General features: G+C 44.7%; 1 long non-coding RNA gene across 1 annotated transcript; it reads right to left on the bottom strand.

The window, feature by feature from the left end:
• Positions 1–1,557: 1,557 nt before the first annotated feature.
• Positions 1,558–27,273, bottom strand: LOC131737350 (uncharacterized). Its single transcript, XR_009328969.1, has 4 exons — positions 27,126–27,273; positions 11,078–11,208; positions 8,243–8,345; positions 1,558–2,664 (listed from the first exon to the last, which is right to left on the bottom strand). It is a non-coding gene; the product is annotated as an uncharacterized LOC131737350 (long non-coding RNA).
• Positions 27,274–27,631: the final 358 nt, after the last annotated feature.

Raw genomic sequence — 27,631 nt, 5'->3', positions numbered from 1 at the left:
AAGGAGCTGGAGAGATCCACAGCTGAGATGGGAGAAACCGTCCATGGGACAACTATAACCTGGACCCTCCACAAAGCTGGGCTTTATGGACGAGTGGCAAGAAGAAAGCCATTGCTGAAAAAAACCCATATCAAATCCCGTTTGGATTTTGCCAAAAGGCATGTGGGAGACACAGCAAACATGTGGAAAAAGGTTCTCTGGTCTGATGAGACCAAAATTGAACTTTTTGGCCTTTGCGCAAAACGCTATGTGTGGCGCAAAGCCAACACTGCTCATAACCCTGAGAACACCATCCCCACGGTGAAGCATGGTGGTGTTAGCATCATGTTATGGGGGTGCTTTTCATTGGCAGGGACTGGGAAACTGCTCAGGATTGAAGGCAAGATGGATAGAGCCAAATACAGGGAAATTCTAGAGGAAAACCTGTTTCAGTCTGCAAGAGACCTGGGACTGGGGCGGAGGTTCACCTTCCAGCAGGACAATGACCCTAAACACACAGCCAAAGCTACACTGGAGTGGTTTAAAAACAAGAACCTGAATGTCTTAGAATGGCCCAGTCAAAGCCCAGACCTCAATCCGATTGAGAATCTGTGGCAAGACTTGAAAATTGCTGTTCACCAACGGTCCCCATCCAACTTGACAGAGCTTGAAGAATTTTGCCAAGAAGAATGGGCAAAAATTGCAGGATCCAGATGTGCAAAGCTGGTAGAGACTTACCCAAAAAGACTCACAGCTGTAATTGCTGCCAAAGGTGCTTCTACCAAGTATTGACTCAGGGGGGTGAATACTTATGCAACCAACAAATGTCTTTTTTTTTGTTTAATTAACTTTTGTGTCACAATAAAAAATATTTTACACTTTCAAAGTGTTAAGTATGTTGTGTAAATCAAATGGTAAAAATCCCAATTAAATCCATTTTAATTCCAGGTTGTAACACTACAAAATGTGGAAAAGTCCAAGGGGGGTGAATACTTATGCAAGTCACTGTATCAAAGGTACTCTATATCATGTATGTATGAAAATGATGTAATACCACCATGGCTTAATGGAATATGAAAAGCAGGTTTGTTTTCTAGAATATACGCATATGTTTCATATAGGATTTTGAAAATTTTTCTTTCCCATGGAATATAATTCTAGCGATATTCTGAATGTTTTGCTAATCTGACCAGTTCTCATTCCAGAGTTGGGCACCCGTTTATGACTAATTTATTGCAGTATTATTATTAGTAGCATGAATACAGATTCAATACAGCGTAGTTAGATGTAGTTTTAGATGTTTTTACAGCCAACAGCAACCAAAACTTATGGTCTGTATTTTCGGAAATATAAAATAGCGAACTGTTTCTAACGGTTGTTTTTTTTTTAGTTTTTTTTTTAGTTTAAATCTGCTACATGAAGGCTAAAATCCAGCGAATGTTCAATGCAGTAAGTGCTTCATTAAACAACATTAAACACACTTCACTTGTTAAAAATCACGTCTTGTCTTTAAAGTGTTTTACTTATTTATTTAACATAACAACATAAACCAGCACATTAACAATCCCAACCGCTACCCCTAAAAACATAGTAAGAAACTTTACTTATACTACTACTACTAATAATAATACAACTACTATTATGTAATAATATCTTCCACAAATACAAAATAAGGAATTCTGAAATGTAGTCTACTTGTTCAATGCAGTAGTTCTTTGAATATGTCATTTCCCGAGTTACATTAGTTCGCTTTGGCTTTCAAACTTCTTGAGCAGTTGCTCGTCGCTTTGCTGAAGAATTTAAAAGATTTCGAAGTAAAGCGTGTATGTACATTTACAGTATGAATGCATTCCAACCTTTTCTCCTGTTTTCATGTTTACATGTCTTTGAACTTCTTGCACCACCTACTGTTGTTAAGCTGCTTAAGCACTAGTGTGTACAGCAACACAGAGAGCCCTTTTTCCAGCACGTGGGGATTAAAACCTGATGCAGGCCCAGGTTTACTTTAAATGATTTTACTAGCAGAACCTGGAGAAATGCAAACATATCAGTTTCAAATGTACGTTTTACAGGCAACAATTGTGTAAAAGAAAGAATACAAAAATGCTGACTACACAAAGAAAAGTACTACCAGTTGTGGAATACTTTTAACACTGATGCATGTATACAGACTTTACATTCATAACAAGGTACATACTTGCCATAAGTGATTGGGTTACATGTAAAACACAAAAACTTTTTTTTTTCTTTTTCATTAAGCAATTGCCTGCAATGTAGCAGCCCCAACCCACTGTGTAGATGTCAGATGTTTTAGTACCACATAGAAATTATATTTTAAAAAGTGGCACACTGAAAGATTGTGAACATTTCTGAAATAGCTACAAGAAAAGCAGTAATTTGGTCCCCTGCTCTATGCAGCACGCAAACGACAAAACCATCGTCCAGGGCTGCAGTGAGCATTTCAATCAGAGTCTTTGCCTTCTTTGCAGTGGTTGTTTCCGCTTCCCCTCCCTCTCCTTCCGCTTCCCCTCCCTCTGTTTTTTCTCATTTCCTCTTTTTCAGCCCCTTCATTTTGCAGGTCTGCAGTTTGGCCAGATCCTGCTTCTGCATGTGGAGACAGCCATACTTCATGCCAAAGACATTGTGGGAAACCACCTTCTTCTTTGGCTAGGAAGGGCATAACTCCTTTTGGAGTGGTTTAAAAAAAAAAAAAAAAAAAAAAAGTATTAAAATTAAGGCTGTAAAACACTTCTCTCAAACATTTAACCAAAGCCAGACCTTTATTGATCAACCATTTCCCAATCTTTGCCATTATATATAGTATACTACTGTACCCAATTCAAGTGTAAATTAGTAACTTCTGAAATCAATTTGAATGTTAAATACACACACAACAGTGTACTCTAATAATCAAATTATCCATAGCTATTATATAGTGAACAGTGCTGAATTTAGAAATACCTAGGGCTGTGTTCAAAGGTTCGTTCACGAGCCAGGAATTCAAAGGTAGTTTTAAACCTTCAAAGGCTCTTCAGGTGGCATTCACACACTGTGCGTGTGGGTTTTTTTTCCCGTTAACAATGTGTGAATACTATAAATCACACATTAAATGTCACTCACATGCAAAATTCGATCTTTTGATTTGTATAATGCATACTACGTAAACAAAAGTTGTTGTATTAAAATCCACTACCAAATCATTATACGTAGCAACTCTATATGCCACCGCTGGCGTGTATGGAGCAGGGTATGGTATCCAAAGTACCTATAGTGGCTGTATTGCTTCAGTAAAATATGTACTGAATATCTAGTGAACAAGACAGTGTAAGAGAAATGCTCTGGTAGAATATGTTTGAAGCATACAAAATATACTCTAACACTAATAATTTTAATTTAAAAAACTAAGCACCGTCCGACCCTCCCCCCTCCAGCTCGTGTTATCCAGAGGCAAACCTTTAATTTCTTTATACGCCATCTCGACAGCACAGCGTTGTACAGTGTAAGCTGTATTGAAAGCAATGTCTCGAAACCCCTCTGCTGTGAGGGATTTTTTTTGTTAAATGCCCAGACGACCAAAAAAAAAGTTGAATGTAAACTGTGTAAGCGACTGTTGATGTATCATGGAGACCCAACCACTCTCCGGGATCACTTGACAAGTTCATATTATTATTATTATTATTATTATTTATTATTATTATTATTACACTGTGTAACAATTTTTTTTTTTTTTTTGGTTCCTGGGTAGTAAGTGTTATTTCCTAATTGCTTATGCCTCAAAAGTATAGAAAATGGCTATTATTCCCCACAAACTTTGCTTTTGTGACCAGGACAGTGATATTTTGAAATTTACCTATTTCCAATAAGAAAACGGGCGAATTTGTGTCTTTTCGTTCTCATAAAGTCAGAAAAAAACAACATATGAATCCAAATTAACATGTATTTATACTAAAGTAATACAAAAATGACTAAAAAAAATTTAGAAGTGAGTAGTTTTTCAAGATTTACGATTATACTGTAAATCACTTTCACGAATCAGCCCCCAAATGTAGTCAGGGACAGCAACTGTATTACCAAAAATGTATTTTCCAATCCAGTCTGTCAAATGTGAAGCTAAGATAGGAACACTAGGATGTGCAAAAAACAGAAACATACTTTACTGCCAGACTGGAGCATGAATAGTACCATATTTAAGCTTGAGCACCACAACATTACTTAGTTAATGTCTAGATGCTACCATATTATTACCTGATTGCAAGTTGGACATTTTTTGGTTTCTTACAAAATGTGTAGACCACCAGTGGACTTTTTAGCTTTTTTTTTTTTTTTTTTTTAGCTTTTTATACTGTATGGCATAAAAGCACACATTTCTAGGGCTGTGTTATTTAGGGCTGTCAAGCAATTAAACAAATTCAACTTAATTAATCTTGGTTTTAATTGCATATTTAATTTATACAATTACTGCGTCCATCTCATTTGTTTGCTATTATTATTATTATTATTATTATTATTATTATTATTATTATTTGAAAGTTCTTCTTATTACCTTTGACCTTCTTATCTTCAAGCTCTGCTGACCCCATATGTCCCTGGTCGTTGCCCGAGATCGAAAATGCTTCTGTCAGTCCCTAAAATTCATTTGAACTCTGTCGGAGCCGGGGCATTTAGCTATGATGCCACTCGTCTTTGGAACTTGCTCCCAAGTCATATCAGGAATGCTAGCACAACTGAATCTTTTAAATCCTGTTTGAAAACATATTTGTTTGGGTCTGTTTATTTGTAGCTGGATTATATATTAGACACAGGATTTTTTATATTTCTTTTGTAAAGCATCCTGGAATGCTTGCATGAAGAGCACGATACAAGTGAAATTTGTATTGAATTGTCATTGTATCATTATCATCATCATCATCATCCAAAAAACAATCCAGCATAAAAAAAAACCTGTTGTCCTATTTCTGGATTAACATTGTTGCCCCTTATTTGTAGTTTTATATTGATTTACACAGAAATATACAGAAATGCCAGCATTTGTTAAATTGTTGAAATAACCGCTAAATCACAATGGAGTCAGTTTACTAGTCACCTTAATGCATTTACAATTATACTGTATATTTTCATATCAGTTTCCATTAAAATATATATATATATATAATTATTTTATAAAAAATGATAGTAGTCATTAGACAGATCATAGGCATTGCGCTATGTTTCATTTTGTTGTGCTGGCTTGTAGGCATATTATAAAACACTTTCTTTAACAAATCCATAAATGTTTTACAGTATATCAATCTGTAATCAATCTGTGGGTATAAGCACTCAGTGTTTAAATGTAATTTAAACCACGTTAAAAACTGTATATAATTATATATGACATACACACGTAAATTATTATACATGACTATATAATTTCTTTTGGCGACACAGTATTTGTCAAATTGAGATTAATTTATGTTTTCAGGTGCCGGTAATGTATAGACTGTCAGCATTAATATACCAAAAACATTTTTATTCAGAGATATGTAAATATTTACTTATGTATTTTTAAAAAAGTACATGCAACAAGAGTCGAATTTCACTAATGAGAGGGATATTCTGTATAAAACAGGCGATGCTACATTTGGTTTGATTCTTTTGTTACATCGCATATCACTGCCTCCCATCAGCTATGACAGAGAGACACTTATTGCAAAGCGGGAGTTTTTAGTTTTGTTTTGCTTTTGTGCACGCACTTCCTCAATCCCCGCCCCTCCGTTACCAGGGGACTGAGGAAGTGCGTGCACAAAACGCACGTTCTTCTCCAAAGAAATTAACGTGTTCAATCACATAAGTTAACTGCAATTGACAGCCACAGTATTATTAGTAGTAGTATTATTATTATTATTTATTTATTTCTTAGCAGACGCCCTTATCCAGGGCGACTTACAATCGTAAGCAAATACATTTCAGTTGTTACAATACAAGTAATACAATAAGAGGAAGAAATACAATAACTTTTGTTCAAGTGTGACAAACCACAATTCAATAATACAGCAGATAATAGTGATAGTTACATCAGGATATGATTAAATAGTGATAGTTACATCAGGATATGATTAAATACAAAATACTACAGGTTAAACACTTGGCAGATTACAGTATTCTGAAGTACAGGATTAAATGCAGTAAAATAGGGGGCAGATAAGAGCAAAATAAAGCACATTTAAATGAAGGGTGGTAGTGTCCCAGGATACAAACAGAGGAGTTCTACAGGTGCTGTTTGAAGAGGTGAGTCTTAAGGAGGCACCGGAATGTGGTCAGGGACTGGGCAGTCCTGACATCTGTAGGAAGGTCATTCCACCACTGCGGAGCAAGGGTGGAGAAGGAGTGGGCTCTGGAGGCAGGGGAGCGTAGCGGAGGTAGAGCCAGTCTTCTAGTGGAGGCGGAGCGGAGAGGTCGAGTGGGGGTGTAGGGAGAGATGAGGGTCTGGAGGTAGCTGGGTGCAGTCTGGTCAAGGCATCTGTAGGCTAGTACAAGAGTCTTGAACTGGATGCGAGCGGTGATCGGGAGCCAGTGGAGCGAGCAGAGTAGTGGAGTAGCGTGGGCGAAGCGAGGCAGAGAGAACACCAGGCGGGCAGCAGAGTTCTGGATGAGCTGGAGCGGACAGGTGGTGGACGCAGGGAGGCCAGCCAGGAGGGAGTTGCAGTAGTCTAGGCGGGAGAGTACCAGGGCCTGGACCAGGAGCTGGGTAGCATAGTTGGTGAGGAAGGGTCGGATTCTTCGGATGTTGCTCAGGAAGAATCGGCAAGTGCGTGCCAGAGTGGAGATGTGCTGGGAATAAGAGAGGCAGGGGTCCAGGGTGACTCCAAGGTTCTTAGCGGAGGAAGAGGGAGAGAGTGTGGTAGATTCCAGAGGAACAGAGATAGAGAGATCAGAGGAGGGGGAGGAGGAGGGAAAGAAAAGGAGGTCAGATTTAGAGAGGTTGAGTTTGAGGTGATGCGAGTGCATCCAGGAGGAAATAGCAGACAGACAGGTAGAGATACGGGAGGAGATGGTGGAGTCAGAGGTGGGGAAGGAGAGGAAAATCTGAGCATCATCAGCATAGAAATGGTATGAGAAACCATAGGATGCGATGAGGGGGCCCAGGGAGCGGGTGTAGAGAGAGAACAGTAGAGGACCCAAGACTGACCCGAGTAGTCGTCGTAGTAGTACTAGTGTTGTAGTAGTAGTCGTAGTAGTAGTATTAAAGTAGTTAAATGTGACTGCCTGATAACCTGCTGGAACGGTGACTGTTAAATAAAGCTTTGCCTAAGTCATCTGCAGTTCTTTTAATTGGGCGCAATAAGGTGCTGCTGCAATGCAAGCTCAATACTGGATATAAATTGCAAGCAGCATCAATTACGTGTACATAAACAACGTGTATTTTTATTATTTACATTAACATGACTACTGTTCTATATAACTTATTTTAAACTACATGTGAATGTTTTATTCAATTTATATGGATTAACTGTAAGATAATAGGATTTTCAATCAAATATAAACTTGTAGCTATGGTGATGTCACCAGTAAATTATGCAAATTAGTACCATCGAGGGTTTGAATATTTGCTCGGTAATAAGAACATAAGAAAGTTTACAAACGAGAGGAGGCCATTCAGCCCATCTTGCTCATTTGGTTGTTAGTAGCTTATTGATCCCAGAATCTCATCAAGCAGCTTCTTGAAGGATCCCAGGGTGTCAGCTTCAACAACATTACTGGGGAGTTGGTTCCAGACCCTCACAATTCTCTGTGTAAAAAAGTGCCTCCTATTTTCTGTTCTGAATGCCCCATTTATCTAATCTCCATTTGTGACCCCTGGTCCTTGTTTCTTTTTTCAGGTCAAAAAAGTCCCCTGGATGTGTTGTGAACGTTTGAAGTTCAAAATGTACCCTTCATACACATTTCCCCATGTCACTAAATAAAACTACCATAATAACATACCTGACCAGTGCTGGTCTTGTTTAAGTGTTTTTTAATTAAACAAAATGAATCTGGCAATGCATAGATACACATACAACCCCACGATCGACACCATATGATATATTTTAACTAGTCTTCAAGCTCCCAAAAATGCAGAAACTGTTGAGAAACTACCAAGGTCAGTGGAGATATCCTCATACCTATACATTAAAAAAGCCAGCTTATTTAGCATATTTATAACCCCATTTTGGATGGCACTACGTGTTATATAAAAACGAATACCAGTAGACCTTTTCTACACACACCGCAGAATCCCAATGCTTACTTGTAGCTTCTAAAATAGATCTTCCCTTCCAGCGCTGTGATATGCAGAACACGTTCAAGGCCAGCCAAGCGGACACACAGTACTGTAAGCCCACAGAAAAAATCTGAAACCAAACACAACATCCAATTCACGATATAATGACTATTGTTGCGATTTGTTGGAAACAATTTCCTACAATGTCCTGGAGAAAATAAATAATTTAAATTCTTACAAAAAAAAAAAAAATCTGCTCTAACTTAAATGAATGTGTGTAACACCACTACAAAAAACAAAAAACAAAAACAAAATGGCAGGTAGGCACTTTAGGGTTTGAGTTAGTTGTTGACATTTATGTTTAGCAAGACAGTTAATTTGCAACACCCAAAGCAGAACTGTAGCTAAAGTAATTCATGTTTGGTTATAATGACCCCTGCTGGAATCTAAACAGAATTACACCACGTTCACATCAAGGGGTACTAACCAATGCTTTAAAAAACAGCAAGCTATTCAGAAGAATCCAAGTTTTAAAAAAAAGTCTTACCGATTCAGGCCCACCCGAGAGGGCAGGGAGGACGGGGAAATTTCCCCGGGGCCCAACGCCTCGAAGGGGGCCCAACGCCCCGAAGAGGGGGGCCCTGATGAAGGGGGAACCTTTTTTTTATAAATATATATATTTACAGAAAGTTTTAGGCAGGTGTGAAAGAATGCTGTAAAGTAAGAATGCTTTCAAAAATAGACATGTTAATAGTTTATATTTATCAATTAACAAAATGCAAAGTGAGTGAACAGAAGAAAAATCTACATCAAATCAATATTTGGTGTGACCACCCTTTGCCTTCAAAACAGCATCAATTCTTCTAGGTACACTTGCACACAGTTTTTGAAGGAACTCGGCAGGTAGGTTGGCCCAAACATCTTTGAGAACTAACCACAGTTCTTCTGTGGATTTAGGCAGCTCCAGCTGCTTCTCTCTCTTCATGTAATCCCAGACAGACTCGATGATGTTGAGATCAGGGCTCTGTGGGGGCCATACCATCACTTCCAGGACTCCTTGTTCTTCTTTACGCTGAAGATAGTTCTTAATGACTTTCGCTGTATGTTTGGGGTCGTTGTCATGCTGCAGAATAAATTTGGGGCCAATCAGATGCCTCCCTGATGGTATTGCATGATGGATAAGTATCTGCCTGTACTTCTCAGCACTGAGGAGACCATTAATTCTGACCAAATCCCCAACTCCATTTGCAGAAATGCAGCCCCAAACTTGCAAGGAACCTCCACCATGCTTCACTGTTGCCTGCAGACACTCATTCGTGTACCGCTCTCCAGCCCTTCGGCAAACAAACTGCCTTCTGCTACAGCCAAATATTTCAAATTTTGACTCATCAGTCCAGAGCACCTGCTGCCATTTTTCTGCACCCCAGTTCCTGTGTTTTCGTGCATAGTTGAGTCGCTTGACCTTGTTTCCACGTCGGAGGTATGGCTTTTTGGCCGCAAGTCTTCCATGAAGGCCACTTCTGACCAGACTTCTCCGGACAGTAGATGGGTGTACCAGGGTCCCACTGTTTTCTGCCAATTCTGAGCTGATGGCACTGCTGGACATCTTCTGATTGCGAAGGGAAGTAAGCATGATGTGTCTTTCATCTGCTGCAGTAAGTTTCCTTGGCCGACCACTGCGTCTACGGTCCTCAACGTTGCCCGTTTCTTTGTGCTTCTTCAAAAGAGCTTGGACAGCACATCTGGAAACCCCCGTCTGCCTTGAAATTTCTGCCTGGGAGAGACCTTGCTGATGCAGTATAACTACCTTGTGTCTTGTTGCTGTGCTCAGTCTTGCCATGGTGTATGACTTTTGACAGTAAACTGTCTTCAGCAACCTCACCTTGTTAGCTGAGTTTGGCTGTTCCTCACCCAGTTTTATTCCTCCTACACAGCTGTTTCTGTTTCAGTTAATGATTGTGTTTCAACCTACATATTGAATTGATGATCATTAGCACCTGTTTAGTATAATTGTTTAATCATACACCTGACTATATGCCTACAAAATCCCTGAAGAATTGATGCTGTTTTGAAGGCAAAGGGTGGTCACACCAAATATTGATTTGATTTAGATTTTTCTTCTGTTCACTCACTTTGCATTTAGTTAATTGATAAATATAATCTATTAACATGTCTCTTTTTGAAAGCATTCTTACTTTACAGCATTTTTTCACACCTGCCTAAAATTTTTGCACAGTACTGTATATATATATAAATATTTTAAAACAACTATGCTTCTGTTGTGTAATGATTGTGTATCCAGGCGCTGTCAAACACTTCCTTTCACACAATGATTTGAACTTTTGCATTTCATATTTTACTACACCATAAAGCTGAAAAAGGCATAGCAATTTTGTGTATTTTTTTTTTAAAGACTTTTAAAAACTTTCAAAGTACCCTAAAGTTGCGGGAGCGGCACATAGCAATCCTTCCCCGGGGCCCATTGCTCTCGGCGGCCCTGTACCGATTAAGAGACTTAAGTATACTTTTTGTATTCGGTATCTCTCTCAAATGCAGCTCCTGCAAAGACCAGTAATGGTTTTGTTCCTTCAGGGAACTTACTGTTCTGGGGTTGAAAAATAAATCAAATAAAATAGTGCGATACTAACATGGCACTAAAAGACTATTTCAGGACAGCTTAGATGAAAATAATGCTATGGGATAAATACAATACCCACGTTACATTTGCTGTGCATTGCATCTTCTAAAACTTGGGAACTATACTGCACTGGAATTACAACATTTATCAAGATGAGTCTTATTAATACAGCGTCATATCCCATGTTGTATATAATGATAATAATAATAAATAAACGTACTTACGTGTCTTTCAGTGCCTGGGTTACAGTCTGGTTTGCATTCCCGCCTTTAATAAGCATCGCATTTTTTTATATTTTCGTTGTTTGGGTTCTCTACCTTGAAGAAATCTCTTTGATCGTTTTGTTTTGGGTTTTCTGAAGAAAAAGAAAATCACACACTTACATTACATCAGCACATTTGGCCTTAGGACAGCCTAATATAGTAATTCAGAATGATATTTTATTCGTCCACTACCTAGCTATATCATCAGATAAATGATATATTGAGTTTGTGTTTTTATTACGAGTGGCTGGTTATTTGTAAGAAAACAATTCATAACGCCATAAGGCATTTTTTTCTAAACAATTAAAAACGTCTGTATTTTGATTTTAAATGAAGAACTTATACCACTCCGTTCAGCTATGTCATTTTACCGTCTAAACTGCAAATCCAACTCTACTCTGATACAACACTACACTCACGCTACACCCCACGGGAATCCACGATCATTACAATCACGCTACGCTCGGCTCGGCTCGGCTGTGAAGATAGCAACAGTTACTGACAACAAAAAGCAACCTCCGATAGGCGCAGCGCACATTAAATGTTAGCTTTATCATAAAGACTGGTCCTACGCTAAACTTTCAGCTCCTTCGACAAGAGATCGACATTCCCGTTGATTGCCTTACTTTAGCTCTATTTAAATCTACCACGAAGCTTTGTCTGCGGAATCTCTCTTTACTCCTCGCCTGCAATCAGACGCCCCTCCCCCGCTCCCAGAGCCAGCACCCCCGCTCCCACAGAGCCAGCACCCCCGCTCCCACAGAGCCAGCACCCCCGCTCCCACAGAGCCAGCACCCCCGACCCCACAGAGCCAGCACCCCCGCTCCCACAGAGCCAGCACCCCCGACCCCACAGAGCCAGCACCCCCGCTCCCACAGAGCCAGCACCCCCGCTCCCACAGAGCCAGCACCCCCGACCCCACAGAGCCAGCACCCCCGCTCCCACAGAGTCAGCACCCCCGCTCCCACAGAGCCAGCACCCCCGCTCCCACAGAGCCAGCACCCCCGACCCCACAGAGCCAGCAGCTTCATCAGGCACTGCATGCTCTGTGCCTCAGTACTGCAATGTTTTGGCTTCTAGTTGTTGCGCTTTCATCTAAATACTGCGTTTAACTTATTCATATACATCACTAAGTGTCCTAAAACATGTCTTGAATATTTACTATTCAAATCTAAAGGAATAAGCAAATGTTGTTCTACATAGACAAGGATTTTAATCGTAATAACCTCATATACTCTACCCTGCTTCACGCAAGCCATGGTTTAATTCCAATCATAAACTCTAGATGGCAGTATAATACCACAAGTTCTATATATATATGGATATACTGTATATATGAAATCTGTAGAATGTGAATTAAATAATACATATACATATGAAGAAGTTAAAAGCAATAAGATCAATAAATCGATAAAAGAGGTTAAGGAAATTGCGGAGAGACTATACAATAAAGGCATTATATCAAAAGAATTAAAAAAAATACATGCAGCCACATAATGCAAGAACAGGCCTAGCAAGAGGAAATCCTAAAATGCACAAAGAAAATCACCCTATGCGAATGATAGTCAGCATGAATGATCCAACACAGCTGACATAGCAGAAAAACAACTTAGGTCACACGTTGAGAAATTACCAAGCTATGTTAAGGATACAACACAATTTTTAAAAAGACTTCAATCAATAAAACACAACCTTCCAGAGAATACAATTTTATTTTGCATGGATGTAAAATCCTTGTACCCAAGTGTCCCTCGTAAAGAAACTTTAGAAGCTTGTCAAAAAGCACTAGATAATAGACTAGATAAATAAATACCTACAACAGAGGTACTGAACATGATCAACATAGTTTTAGAAAACAGTTATTTTACATTTGTTGATAAGAATTACAAACAAAACGATGGTACAGCAATAGGATCTAAATTAGGAATGCATTTTGCCAGTACATACATGGGGAAATGGGAAGAACAATTACTTAGAAAATCGGAAAGAGAACCTTTAGAATACATTCAGTTTGTAGATGATATTTTTGGGGTTTGGACACATGGAGAAGAATCTCTTTTCCAGTTTCATAAAATGGCAAATGAAATACACAGTAATATTAAGGTGGACCTTCGATGGACAAGGAAAGAAATAGAATTTTTAGATACCATAGCAAAACTTGAAGAAGGTTCAATTGAGACAGACCTCTTCTGTAAACCTACTGACATGCACCAGTATTTACACATGTCCTCTGCACATCCGATACACACTAAAAGGGCAATCCCAAAGGGTCTAGGAATAAGAATACGAAGAATATGCTCTAAAGAAAGTGACTATGTAAAACAAAGAAATGTATTAAAAACAAATCTTAAAAAAAGAGGATACAAAGAAAGAATTATAGAGATGGAGTTAAGAAAAGTGGATAAACTAAAAAGAGATGATCTACTAGATTATAAAAATAGAGATAAAAAGGTCAAAAGAGTCCCATTAATAATGACTTACTCTAAACTTTTGCCCAATATTTCTAAAATAGTTTGGAAACACTTGCGGATTCTACATAATTCAGAAAAATTAAAAAAAGTATTTCTTAAGGCCCCAGTTGTAGCATTCAAAAGAGAAGCTAATTTAGGTGATATTTTAGTTCACAGTAAACATAAAAGAATAATTGACAAAATAGGTTCTACAAACATGTGCACTAGTAGATGTAAAGTGTGTAAATACATAGACAAAAGTAAAAATATAATTAAACATAAGAACACCACATATCCACTAAAAACTAATACCTACTGTAAAAATAGCAATGTTGTTTATGGAATAGCCTGTGAAAAATGTGATGAAATCAAATATGTTGGAGAGACTGGAACTACTTTATATAAAAGAATTCAGAACCACCTTTCATTAATTAGAAATAAAAAAATGAATGAACCAATAGTATAGCACTTCACCAGTCAGGGACATGACATAAATGATGTAAAGTTTGTAGTATTAGAACAGCTCAAATTAGACAATGCGACATATAGAAGAATAAAAGAAAGTAAATGGATAAATAGACTGAACACGATTATGCCAGCGGGACTCAACAGAAAATAATGAACTAATTAACTTCAATAAATATATAACATTTAAATAAATAAACAAAATTCATTCAAAAGTTGTGCATGCTGATGCGCTGGGGAGGCCAAATCTAGACTGATCCTCAGAGCCAGCATTGCATGATCTAATAAAAATATAAGTTTATATAAAGTAGTGTTAATTAGAATTAATACAGATTCAAAGATAGAAGTAAAAATGATGTCACAATATATAGAACACCATTACATCAGGTAAGAATAAATCATGGATTTGAATGTAAACAATAACAAGTAGTTGTCATGCCGTCAAAAACCTATAAATACCTCCAATGTTTTGATTCAAACACAGGCTCCCTTGAGAAAGATATGTACAACATATCGAAACGTTGGGCAGCTGGCTCTTTGACCTAATATATATATATATAATATTTTAAGCTGGTTTGCTATCGCTGCAAAGCTCAGACACTACAGCTTTTCTATCCATTCCTGCAGTTTGTTGTCACTCTGATGATTCTCGGGAGTTCCCCTCATGCCTCAACCTTTTGTCTACCCATATCAACCCATATCATATTGCTCCTCACTACAGCAGATCTCTGCTCCCTCTTCAGATCTCTCACTATTACAGCATGCAAAAGTTGCTTTAGTTTACAGTTTAAATCTGCAACTGCACTTCTCCAGAGCTTCAACACTCCAGCTTTCCTCCAATATGCAGATTGTGGCAGCATTCTGCAATCAAGGCTAACGCTAATCCCCAATCAATCAAAAATACGGGGCGCTTGACTTTCTCAGCAATTGTGATGGGGTGCAGCCTATTTTGTGGTGGTTTTGTGTTTTTTGTATTGTTTAGAGTGGATACGAGTGAGTTTGGGGTGGGTTGTTCAGTGAGTGAGTTTGTGTGAGGAATGTGTGGAATGTGCCTGGGCTAATGAGGTGTGAATTGCCCAATTAGCCCAGGCACCTGTTTAAATGGGAGTGGTTGGGTATGTTAGTTGGTGAGTGTTTGTGAGAGTGAGAAGATCGGTTGGTTGGTCGGTCGGTCGGTCTGTCTGTCCTTCCGTCCTTCCTTTTGTTTTGTGTATTTTGTTTAATTAAAAGTCTTATTTTCCCTGCACATCCTGATTTTGAGTCTCCTTACCTCGGTCAGCCTGTCACAGTTGGTGTCAGAGAAGTGGGATAGCGCCTCTGGAGACTCGGAGCAGGAGTGCAGGATTTTTTTGTTTGTTTTGTTTAAAAAAAAAAAAAAACACAAAACCACCACAAAATAGGCTGCACCCCATCACAGCAATCTATACATATGTCTACACATCCTCTCAAATATTACAGCATTAATACATGATGAGAGACGTTGTATGAGACTGGAAATCTGTCTTGATTATGAGTTAAGGAGTTCCACTACTAGGAGAATAATTGGAGTTGTGAAACCCAAATCTCTGAATGTGAGTTCATCTTTTCCATTCCAAGCAGACATAACAGTAGCAAACTGCTGATTGATCCTGTATTAATTAACACATAGGATGGTCGACATCTCATCTCTGCCCTCGTTTCCAGAAAATGGAGCACAAAGGGTGCTGAGCTCCAGTTCCAGCTGCTACCTCAACCCTCAGTTCCAGCTCCCCTTCTGCCTCTACTTTCAGTATCCAAGTTCCGTCAGTTGGTCCCGTCTGCTTCCCACCCCCAACCCCCCCCCACCTCCCCTCCAGACTCCCCGGCTTCACCAGCTGCTATTTGACTGAATCCTACTCTCAGTAACCTCCTTCAATCTGATCAGCATTTCATGTCTGCAGCCCTTGCCCCTTCTTCAAGAGCTTCCTATTCTACAGCTTGGTCAGTGTTTTCAACCTTCTGTGCCCAGAATCGGATTCATCCTATTCCTTCAATCAAAACCAGATCCTGGCTTTCATCGTCCACACTAGGGATTCTCTTTCTCCCCCATTCTCTTCATACCAGCAGTTCGCCTGACCCTCCGTGGGATTCTTAAGAGCTTTCCCTTCTGCCTCACCTTCCCGCCTGTCTACATCAATGGACATTCTCCATTTGCTCATTCTACTCCTCGGAAAGACCACCTCTCCCCACACAAGGATCTTCCTATGGAGATCATCTGCATCTCAGCCTTCTTCGGACTCTTCAGAAGCTCAGAATTTACAGTTTCTTCTGCTTCTAGTTTACTTCATCATTCAGTTGTGTACCTCCAAGACGGATCAATTTCAGCATGGTCAGTTCATTCAGCTGTCACAGTCCCATAGCTGCCCCTTCTTTTCAAAGTCAAGGTACCTCCCCAGCAAGAGTGGCAGGTATACATATAGTCACATCCTACTAACAAATTACTAACCATCCCTCTGTTTGTCCTGTTTGTCCTTCTGGTCTTTTGTTTATGTTATGCATTGGCATGTGCTGTCTTTTGTTTGTCTCACGGTGTGGGAGATTTCGTGAGGTGCCAGGGGTCCAGCCTTTGGGGGGCAAGTGAGTCTGACTTCCCCGACCTCAGGGTTAGGCATCCGCCTCCCTTACCTTCAGGGGGTTCTCACCATTTGAGTCAGAGTGGACCCCCGGCCACACTCTGTCCTGTCGCAGCTCCTGCACTTATCTTACCTCACTCGAGGCTCTGTTCTATTCTGCCTTTCTTTCAGGACGTGGCCAGTCGTGCTTGAGTCCCATACTAACCTCTATGCTTTGTCCTTATTTCAGGTCCCAGGCAGCGTGAAGTCTCGGCCAATCGGGGGTTTAACGAGCGCCCCTTTACAGAAGTCTCAGATGCTGGGTCTCTCTCTCTCTCTCTCTCTCTCTCTCTCTCTCTTTTGTCCCGGTCTTCCGTGACCGACTCCCCCACTTATAACCCTCGTATGTGTTTTTGGTTGCTGGGTCCTTTGTCCCTGGGATGTGTCGGCATCGTCGCCCTCAGTCAGTGACCACTTTCTGTCCTACTAACTGCTCCTTTCTGCTTCTTCTGCCCTATTCTTACACCCCCCAGCTCACGCCCCATGAACTTTAAAATAAAATCCCTTGTGGAAAGCAATTGTACATACATTAAACAGTAAAATACATACAAACAGCTTAGGTATATATGAATCTAATATGGACAATGTTGTTAAGTACTTTCTCATCCGTTCAAAAATAACTACATTTTTTAAAAATATATCACAAATAACTCCCTGAATAAAATGTGTTAAAAATACAAAAGACTAATGGAGCATACATGCTGCCCATTTCTGAAGAATCTAAGGATTGTAACTCACTCAAAGGGGGGTGAAATGTGAACTAGAGACATAGGGGGAATAGAAAATATTGTTTTTTATATCAGATTTATGTCATTGTAAATGATGCTGGGCTTTTAGTATGGAGCCCAGAGCTGAAAACAGGCAAAGTTCACCTATGCAGCATACATACTGCCCATTTCTGAAAAATCAGTCAGTCAGTAAAACCCCAGAAAAAAATGGCATTAACAGTTCCTTCAACTTTCTATGAGTCAACAATTAAACAGCCTTTGCTGTGAAAATATTGGCAGTGTTGCATAAACCCCCAAAGTTAGAAAGAAACTGGTGGTGTTCCAGGCAAACAGATGGGAGTAGCTGAGGACTTCACATCTGCTTATTATCTAAACATTTGTTATTTGGAGGACACCATCTTGTCAGTGTTCTGAGAAAATGAGGGAAACAATATTGTTTGAATTACAAACTCAGGATGTTCTAGTTTGTGCGCCTGAAAAACTCCGATATGAGTAACATAACACCCTCCCACTCCTCCACGATTAGAAACAGCACATGAAATCATGTAAGTCTGCAGTTTGTGACCTCACATACTGGTTTGCATTCCATTGTTAATATCTGACTCATTGTACGTGTTTTTTAGACCTTTTGCAATTCCAAGGCCTGCCAGACCAAGATGAAGACAGGAATGCCCTCTTCTAGATTGACCTTTGCACCAAGATGGTCTTGTATTCTCAGGTCTGGAATAACTCAAATTGTGTTTCATCTGCTTATATATAATACTGTTTTAAAATGACTTCATTCTTGATGAGCATTCCCTGACACATTCTTTTATTTAGTTATGTATGTAGAATGCCCTGGGAAACATGTTTATTTACAATTAAAAAAATATTTTAGATGTTGAAACTTGTCTTGACTCATTATGTAAAAATGTATGGTTTTAGCTATTCACTAACAGTATAAATGGTGGTGTATTTTCTACAGTGATGTAACTGTGATGTAACTGTGATACAACCCATATTGGGTCTCTACATTAAATTTCACCCCCCTTTGAGTGAGTTACAATCCTTAGATTCTTCAGAAATGGGAAATATGTATGCATAGGCAAACTTTGTCTGTTTTGAGCACCCTGCTCCATACTAAAAGCCCAGCAACATTTACAATGACATGAATCTGATACAACCAAAAGTCTCTAGTTCACATTTAACTTCACAAATTGCATTTGCAATTGATCTATAATCCAAAGCATTAACTTTTTGTCCTTTATATTTTTTGTGTTCAATACGCTCTGTGCTGGACCTCATCCCTTTATCTTCTTCCAATTTGTAAATTCACCGAATAAAAAATATGAACTACATGCTGCAGTATTTGTGTGTGGACTCACTTTGCTCCCTGTACTCAAACTGGTTTTAGAGTGTCTTTGCTGGCCATTTCTCTTCTTGTCACCTTACCTGCTCTCAGCCCTTCCTCCTCCCCTGTCACTGTACCTGCTCTCAGCCCTTCCTCATCCCCACACTGTACCTGCTCTCAGCCCTTCCTCCTCCCCATACTGTACCTGCTCTCAGCCCTTCCTCATCCCCACACTGTACCTACTCTCAGCCCTTCCTCCTCCCCATACTGTACCTGCTCTCAGCTCTTCCTCCTCCCCACACTGTACCTGCTCTCAGCTCTTCCTCCTCCCCACACTGTACCTGCTCTCAGCCCTTCCTCCTCCCTGTCACTGTACCTACTCTCAGCCCTTCCTCCTCCCCATACTGTACCTGCTCTCAGCCCTTCCTCCTCCCCATACTGTACCTGCTCTCAGCCCTTCCTCCTCCCCTGTCACCGTACCTGCTCTCAGCCCTTCCTCCTTCCCTGTCACTGTACCTGCTCTCAGCCCTTCCTCCTCCCCTGTCACTGTACCTGCTCTCAGCCCTTCCTCCTCCCCTGTCACTGTACTTACTCTCAGCTCTTCCTCCTCCCCATACTGCACCTGCTCTCAGCCCTTCCTCCTCCCCTGTCACTGTACCTGCTCTCAGCCCTTCCTCCTCCCCACACTGTACCTGCTCTCAGCCCTACCTCCTCCCCTGTCACTGTACCTGCTCTCGGCGCTTCCTCCTCCCCTGTCACTGTACCTGCTCTCAGCCCTTCCTCCTCCCCACACTGTACCTGCTCTCAGCCCTTCCTCCTCCCTGTCACTGTACCTGCTCTCGGCGCTTCCTCCTCCCCTGTCACTGTACTTACTCTCAGCTCTTCCTCCTCCCCATACTGTACCTGCTCTCAGCCCTTCCTCCTCCCCACACTGTACCTGCTCTCAGCCCTTCCTCCTCCCTGTCACTGTACCTGCTCTCAGCCCTTCCTCCTCCCTGTCACTGTACCTGCTCTCAGCCCTTCCTCCTCCCTGTCACTGTACCTGCTCTCAGCCCTTCCTCCTCCCCATACTGTACCTGCTCTCAGCCCTTCCTCCTCCCTGTCACTGTACCTGCTCTCAGACCTTCCTCCTCCCCACACTGTACCTGCTCTCAGCCCTTCCTCCTCCCTGTCACTGTACCTGCTCTCAGCTCTTCCTCCTCCCCACACTGTACCTGCTCTCAGCCCTTCCTCCTCCCTGTCACTGTACCTACTCTCAGCCCTTCCTCCTCCCCATACTGTACCTGCTCTCAGCCCTTCCTCCTCCCCATACTGTACCTGCTCTCAGCCCTTCCTCCTCCCGTCACCGTACCTGCTCTCAGCCCTTCCTCCTTCCCTGTCACTGTACCTGCTCTCAGCCCTTCCTCCTCCCCTGTCACTGTACCTGCTCTCAGCCCTTCCTCCTCCCCTGTCACTGTACTTACTCTCAGCTCTTCCTCCTCCCCATACTGCACCTGCTCTCAGCCCTTCCTCCTCCCCTGTCACTGTACCTGCTCTCAGCCCTTCCTCCTCCCCACACTGTACCTGCTCTCAGCCCTTCCTCCTCCCCTGTCACTGTACCTGCTCTCGGCGCTTCCTCCTCCCCTGTCACTGTACCTGCTCTCAGCCCTTCCTCATCCCCACACTGTACCTGCTCTCAGCCCTTCCTCCTCCCTGTCACTGTACCTGCTCTCGGCGCTTCCTCCTCCCCTGTCACTGTACTTACTCTCAGCTCTTCCTCCTCCCCATACTGTACCTGCTCTCAGCCCTTCCTCCTCCCCACACTGTACCTGCTCTCAGCCCTTCCTCCTCCCTGTCACTGTACCTGCTCTCAGCCCTTCCTCCTCCCTGTCACTGTACCTGCTCTCATCCCTTCCTCCTCCCTGTCACTGTACCTGCTCTCAGCCCTTCCTCCTCCCTGTCACTGTACCTGCTCTCAGCCCTTCCTCCTCCCTGTCACTGTACCTGCTCTCAGCCCTTCCTCCTCCCTGTCACTGTACCTGCTCTCAGACCTTCCTCCTCCCCACACTGTACCTGCTCTCAGCCCTTCCTCCTCCGTCACTGTACCTGCTCTCAACTCTTCCTCCTCCCCACACTGTACCTGCTCTCAGCCCTTCCTCCTCCCCACACTTTACCTGCTCTCAGCCCTTCCTCCTCCCCTGTCACTGTACCTGCTCTCAGCCCTTCCTCCTCCCCTGTCACTGTACTTACTCTCAGCTCTTCCTCCTCCCCATACTGTACCTGCTCTCAGCCCTTCCTCCTCCCCACACTGTACCTGCTATCAGCCCTTCCTCCTCCCCTGTCACTGTACCTACTCTCAGCCCTTCCTCCTCCCCACACTGTGCCTGCTCTTAGCCCTTCCTCCTTCCCATACTGTACCTGCTCTCAGCCCTTCCTCCTCCCCTGTCACTGTACTTACTCTCAGCCCTTCCTCCTCCCCACACTGTGCCTGCTCTTAGCCCTTCCTCCTTCCCATACTGTACCTGCTCTCAGCCCTTCCTCCTCCCCTGTCACTGTACCTACTCTCAGCCCTTCCTCCTCCCCATACTGTACCTGCTCTCAGCCCTTCCTCCTCCCCACACTGTACCTGCTCTCAGCCCTTCCTCCTCCCCTGTCACTGTACCTGCTCTCAGCCCTTCCTCCTCCCCTGTCACTGTACCTGCTCTCAGCCCTTCCTCCTCCCTGTCACTGTACCTGCTCTCAGCCCTTCCTCCTCCCCTGTCACTGTACCTGCTCTCAGCCCTTCCTCCTCCCGTCACTGTACCTGCTCTCAGCCCTTCCTCCTCCCTGTCACTGTACCTGCTCTCAGCCCTTCCTCCTCCCTGTCACTGTACCTGCTCTCAGCCCTTCCTCCTCCCCTGTCACTGTACTTACTCTCAGCTCTTCCTCCTCCCCATACTGTACCTGCTCTCAGCTCTTCCTCCTCCCGTCACTGTAACTTCTCTCGGCGCTTCCTCCTCCCCATACTGTACCTACTCTCAGCCCTTCCTCCTCCCTGTCACTGTACCTGCTCTCAGCTCTTCCTCCTCCCCACACTGTACCTGCTCTCAGCCCTTCCTCCTCCCCACACTGTACCTGCTCTCAGCCCTTCCTCCTCCCCTGTCACTGTACCTGCTCTCAGCCCTTCCTCCTCCCTGTCACTGTACCTGCTCTCAGCCCTTCCTCCTCCCCACACTGTACCTGCTCTCAGCCCTTCCTCCTCCCTGTCACTGTACCTGCTCTCAGCCCTTCCTCCTCCCGTCACTGTACCTGCTCTCAGCCCTTCCTCCTCCCCACACTGTACCTGCTCTCAGCCCTTCCTCCTCCCCTGTCACTGTACCTGCTCTCAGCCCTTCCTCCTCCCCTGTCACTGTACCTGCTCTCAGCCCTTCCTCCTCCCCACACTGTACCTGCTCTCAGCCCTTCCTCCTCCCCTGTCACTGTACCTGCTCTCAGCCCTTCCTCCTCCCCACTCTGTACCTGCTCTCAGCCCTTCCTCCTCCCCTGTCACTGTAGCTGCTCTCAGCCCTTCCTCCTCCCCACACTGTACCTGCTCTCGGCCCTTCCTCCTCCCCACACTGTACCTGCTCTCAGCCCTTCCTCCTCCCCTGTCACTGTACCTGCTCTCAGCCCTTCCTCCTCCCCACACTGTACCTGCTCTCAGCCCTTCCTCCTCCCCTGTCACTGTACCTGCTCTCAGCCCTTCCTCCTCCCCTGTGACTGTACCTGCTCTCAGCCCTTCCTCCTCCCCACACTGTACCTGCTCTCGGCCCTTCCTCCTCCCCTGTCACTGTACCTGCTCTCAGCCCTTCCTCCTCCCCTGTCACTGTACCTGCTCTCGGCGCTTCCTCCTCCCCTGTCACTGTACCTGCTCTCAGCCCTTCCTCATCCCCACACTGTACCTACTCTCAGCCCTTCCTCCTCCCCATACTGTACCTGCTCTCAGCCCTTCCTCCTCCCCATACTGTACCTGCTCTCAGCCCTTCCTCCTCCCCTGTCACCGTACCTGCTCTCAGCCCTTCCTCCTTCCCTGTCACTGTACCTGCTCTCAGCCCTTCCTCCTCCCCTGTCACTGTACCTGCTCTCAGCCCTTCCTCCTCCCCATACTGTACCTGCTCTCAGCCCTTCCTCCTCCCCATACTGTACCTGCTCTCAGCCCTTCCTCCTCCCCTGTCACCGTACCTGCTCTCAGCCCTTCCTCCTTCCCTGTCACTGTACCTGCTCTCAGCCCTTCCTCCTCCCCTGTCACTGTACCTGCTCTCAGCCCTTCCTCCTCCCCTGTCACTGTACTTACTCTCAGCTCTTCCTCCTCCCCATACTGCACCTGCTCTCAGCCCTTCCTCCTCCCCTGTCACTGTACCTGCTCTCAGCCCTTCCTCCTCCCCACACTGTACCTGCTCTCAGCCCTACCTCCTCCCCTGTCACTGTACCTGCTCTCGGCGCTTCCTCCTCCCCTGTCACTGTACCTGCTCTCAGCCCTTCCTCCTCCCCACACTGTACCTGCTCTCAGCCCTTCCTCCTCCCTGTCACTGTACCTGCTCTCGGCGCTTCCTCCTCCCCTGTCACTGTACTTACTCTCAGCTCTTCCTCCTCCCCACACTGTACCTGCTCTCAGCCCTTCCTCCTCCCTGTCACTGTACCTGCTCTCAGCCCTTCCTCCTCCCTGTCACTGTACCTGCTCTCAGCCCTTCCTCCTCCCTGTCACTGTACCTGCTCTCAGCCCTTCCTCCTCCCCATACTGTACCTGCTCTCAGCCCTTCCTCCTCCCTGTCACTGTACCTGCTCTCAGACCTTCCTCCTCCCCACACTGTACCTGCTCTCAGCCCTTCCTCCTCCCTGTCACTGTACCTGCTCTCAGCTCTTCCTCCTCCCCACACTGTACCTGCTCTCAGCCCTTCCTCCTCCCTGTCACTGTACCTACTCTCAGCCCTTCCTCCTCCCCATACTGTACCTGCTCTCAGCCCTTCCTCCTCCCCATACTGTACCTGCTCTCAGCCCTTCCTCCTCCCCTGTCACCGTACCTGCTCTCAGCCCTTCCTCCTTCCCTGTCACTGTACCTGCTCTCAGCCCTTCCTCCTCCCCTGTCACTGTACCTGCTCTCAGCCCTTCCTCCTCCCCTGTCACTGTACTTACTCTCAGCTCTTCCTCCTCCCCATACTGCACCTGCTCTCAGCCCTTCCTCCTCCCCTGTCACTGTACCTGCTCTCAGCCCTTCCTCCTCCCCACACTGTACCTGCTCTCAGCCCTTCCTCCTCCCCTGTCACTGTACCTGCTCTCGGCGCTTCCTCCTCCCCTGTCACTGTACCTGCTCTCAGCCCTTCCTCATCCCCACACTGTACCTGCTCTCAGCCCTTCCTCCTCCCTGTCACTGTACCTGCTCTCGGCGCTTCCTCCTCCCCTGTCACTGTACTTACTCTCAGCTCTTCCTCCTCCCCATACTGTACCTGCTCTCAGCCCTTCCTCCTCCCCACACTGTACCTGCTCTCAGCCCTTCCTCCTCCCTGTCACTGTACCTGCTCTCAGCCCTTCCTCCTCCCTGTCACTGTACCTGCTCTCATCCCTTCCTCCTCCCTGTCACTGTACCTGCTCTCAGCCCTTCCTCCTCCCTGTCACTGTACCTGCTCTCAGCCCTTCCTCCTCCCTGTCACTGTACCTGCTCTCAGCCCTTCCTCCTCCCTGTCACTGTACCTGCTCTCAGACCTTCCTCCTCCCCACACTGTACCTGCTCTCAGCCCTTCCTCCTCCCTGTCACTGTACCTGCTCTCAGCCCTTCCTCCTCCGTCACTGTACCTGCTCTCAACTCTTCCTCCTCCCCACACTGTACCTGCTCTCAGCCCTTCCTCCTCCCCACACTTTACCTGCTCTCAGCCCTTCCTCCTCCCCTGTCACTGTACCTGCTCTCAGCCCTTCCTCCTCCCCTGTCACTGTACTTACTCTCAGCTCTTCCTCCTCCCCATACTGTACCTGCTCTCAGCCCTTCCTCCTCCCCACACTGTACCTGCTATCAGCCCTTCCTCCTCCCCTGTCACTGTACCTACTCTCAGCCCTTCCTCCTCCCCACACTGTGCCTGCTCTTAGCCCTTCCTCCTTCCCATACTGTACCTGCTCTCAGCCCTTCCTCCTCCCCTGTCACTGTACTTACTCTCAGCCCTTCCTCCTCCCCACACTGTGCCTGCTCTTAGCCCTTCCTCCTTCCCATACTGTACCTGCTCTCAGCCCTTCCTCCTCCCGTCACTGTACCTACTCTCAGCCCTTCCTCCTCCCCATACTGTACCTGCTCTCAGCCCTTCCTCCTCCCCACACTGTACCTGCTCTCAGCCCTTCCTCCTCCCCTGTCACTGTACCTGCTCTCAGCCCTTCCTCCTCCCCTGTCACTGTACCTGCTCTCAGCCCTTCCTCCTCCCTGTCACTGTACCTGCTCTCAGCCCTTCCTCCTCCCCTGTCACTGTACCTGCTCTCAGCCCTTCCTCCTCCCGTCACTGTACCTGCTCTCAGCCCTTCCTCCTCCCTGTCACTGTACCTGCTCTCAGCCCTTCCTCCTCCCTGTCACTGTACCTGCTCTCAGCCCTTCCTCCTCCCCTGTCACTGTACTTACTCTCAGCTCTTCCTCCTCCCCATACTGTACCTGCTCTCAGCTCTTCCTCCTCCCGTCACTGTAACTTCTCTCGGCGCTTCCTCCTCCCCATACTGTACCTACTCTCAGCCCTTCCTCCTCCCTGTCACTGTACCTGCTCTCAGCTCTTCCTCCTCCCCACACTGTACCTGCTCTCAGCCCTTCCTCCTCCCCACACTGTACCTGCTCTCAGCCCTTCCTCCTCCCCTGTCACTGTACCTGCTCTCAGCCCTTCCTCCTCCCTGTCACTGTACCTGCTCTCAGCCCTTCCTCCTCCCCACACTGTACCTGCTCTCAGCCCTTCCTCCTCCCTGTCACTGTACCTGCTCTCAGCCCTTCCTCCTCCCCTGTCACTGTACCTGCTCTCAGCCCTTCCTCCTCCCCACACTGTACCTGCTCTCAGCCCTTCCTCCTCCCCTGTCACTGTACCTGCTCTCAGCCCTTCCTCCTCCCCTGTCACTGTACCTGCTCTCAGCCCTTCCTCCTCCCCACACTGTACCTGCTCTCAGCCCTTCCTCCTCCCCTGTCACTGTACCTGCTCTCAGCCCTTCCTCCTCCCCACTCTGTACCTGCTCTCAGCCCTTCCTCCTCCCCTGTCACTGTAGCTGCTCTCAGCCCTTCCTCCTCCCCACACTGTACCTGCTCTCGGCCCTTCCTCCTCCCCACACTGTACCTGCTCTCAGCCCTTCCTCCTCCCCTGTCACTGTACCTGCTCTCAGCCCTTCCTCCTCCCCACACTGTACCTGCTCTCAGCCCTTCCTCCTCCCCTGTCACTGTACCTGCTCTCAGCCCTTCCTCCTCCCCTGTCACTGTACCTGCTCTCAGCCCTTCCTCCTCCCCACACTGTACCTGCTCTCGGCCCTTCCTCCTCCCCTGTCACTGTACCTGCTCTCAGCCCTTCCTCCTCCCCTGTCACTGTACCTGCTCTCAGCTCTTCCTCCTCCCTGTCACTGTACCTGCTCTCAGCTCTTCCTCCTTCCCTGTCACTGTACCTGCTCTTAGCCATTCCTCCTCCCCACACTATACCTGCTCTCAGCAATTTCTCCTCACCTGTCACCTTACCTGCTCTCAGACCGTCTGCTTTACCTGTCAGCATAACTGCTCTTGGCGTAATCTGCATTGCTGCCTCTCTCTTAGTAAATGACTGACTTATTAGCTTTTTCATTTCTTTTGTCAGCCTTTGTCTTCTTCTCCCTTATTTCTGTTCTTGACTTTTCCCTCTTTCTGAACTGCTCCGTATGCCTTAGGGTACACATGACTGCTGACTCAAGGATGTGGTAAACACGACCACCACTCAAACCCTAAAATTAGGCAACTATACATTAAGATAATATTATTTTAATAGGATAATAAAGCTGGCAGTGCAAAAGTTGTTGGATAAATTAATAAATTGTCTGAGGGAATGTGACTGAGATTACAATTAAGTAGCCAACACTCAACTTTGTTTTATAATTTATTATGCACATGTGGCAATGTGCCCCGCCCCTGTGTGCATTTCTGTGCTGTATGTTGCGTGTGGTGTGTTAATGTTGGTGTATAGATATGGCTGCACGGGATATAAATGGGTGTGTGCAGCACGAGTTATTTAAAATGTATAATTGTATTTAAGCACTAGGTCAGATAATTTAATTCACGTGCTGGGATTCAAGTGAATAATTAATTAGTAATTGAATCCCGGCACAACAGTATATATAGATGCACGTTTTACTCACTCAGGGTTGTGTGTTCATGAGTGGAGAACGAGTGTGGAGAGGAGTAAAGTAAAATAAAGTAAATTGATAGTTGTTTGTACTCACCGTGTTTGTTCGTCCCAAGTGCCGTGTCCTGTGTTTTGTTAAAACCTTTTTATTTATAATAAACCGGCACAAACAAGCGTCTTCATCATTTCATTTCATCTGTCCTGTGTGTTATTCATTTCCTGGATCTGACGGCACCACTCAGCCAGCCGTGTGACAGCACATTTCAAACATTAATATAATGCGTATACAAAGAATATGCAATTAGGAAACATGTAATACAAAAATAAAAATCAGTGTGGTGCACACAATGATACCAAACAGCACAGTGACTACTTTTCTCCATTTAAATAGGCTGAATGACTGATTACAAGATTGGACACATGTGTGATACTAATTAAAGAAACTAATTAGTTTGAAATATCACTATAATCCAATTATTTATTATCTTTTCTAAGGGGTACCAACAAATGTGTCCAGGCCATTTTAGAATATCTTTGTAGAATAAGCAATAATTCATCTCTTTTCACAGCTTCTTTGCTTTATTCTATGACATACCAAAGGCA

The sequence above is a fragment of the Acipenser ruthenus genome, chromosome 6 (assembly GCF_902713425.1).
Source record: "Acipenser ruthenus chromosome 6, fAciRut3.2 maternal haplotype, whole genome shotgun sequence".
In the NCBI taxonomy this organism is placed as follows: domain Eukaryota; kingdom Metazoa; phylum Chordata; class Actinopteri; order Acipenseriformes; family Acipenseridae; genus Acipenser; species Acipenser ruthenus.
Note: the sequence above shows the minus strand (reverse complement) of the source record. Positions and strands in the feature narration are given on the sequence as shown.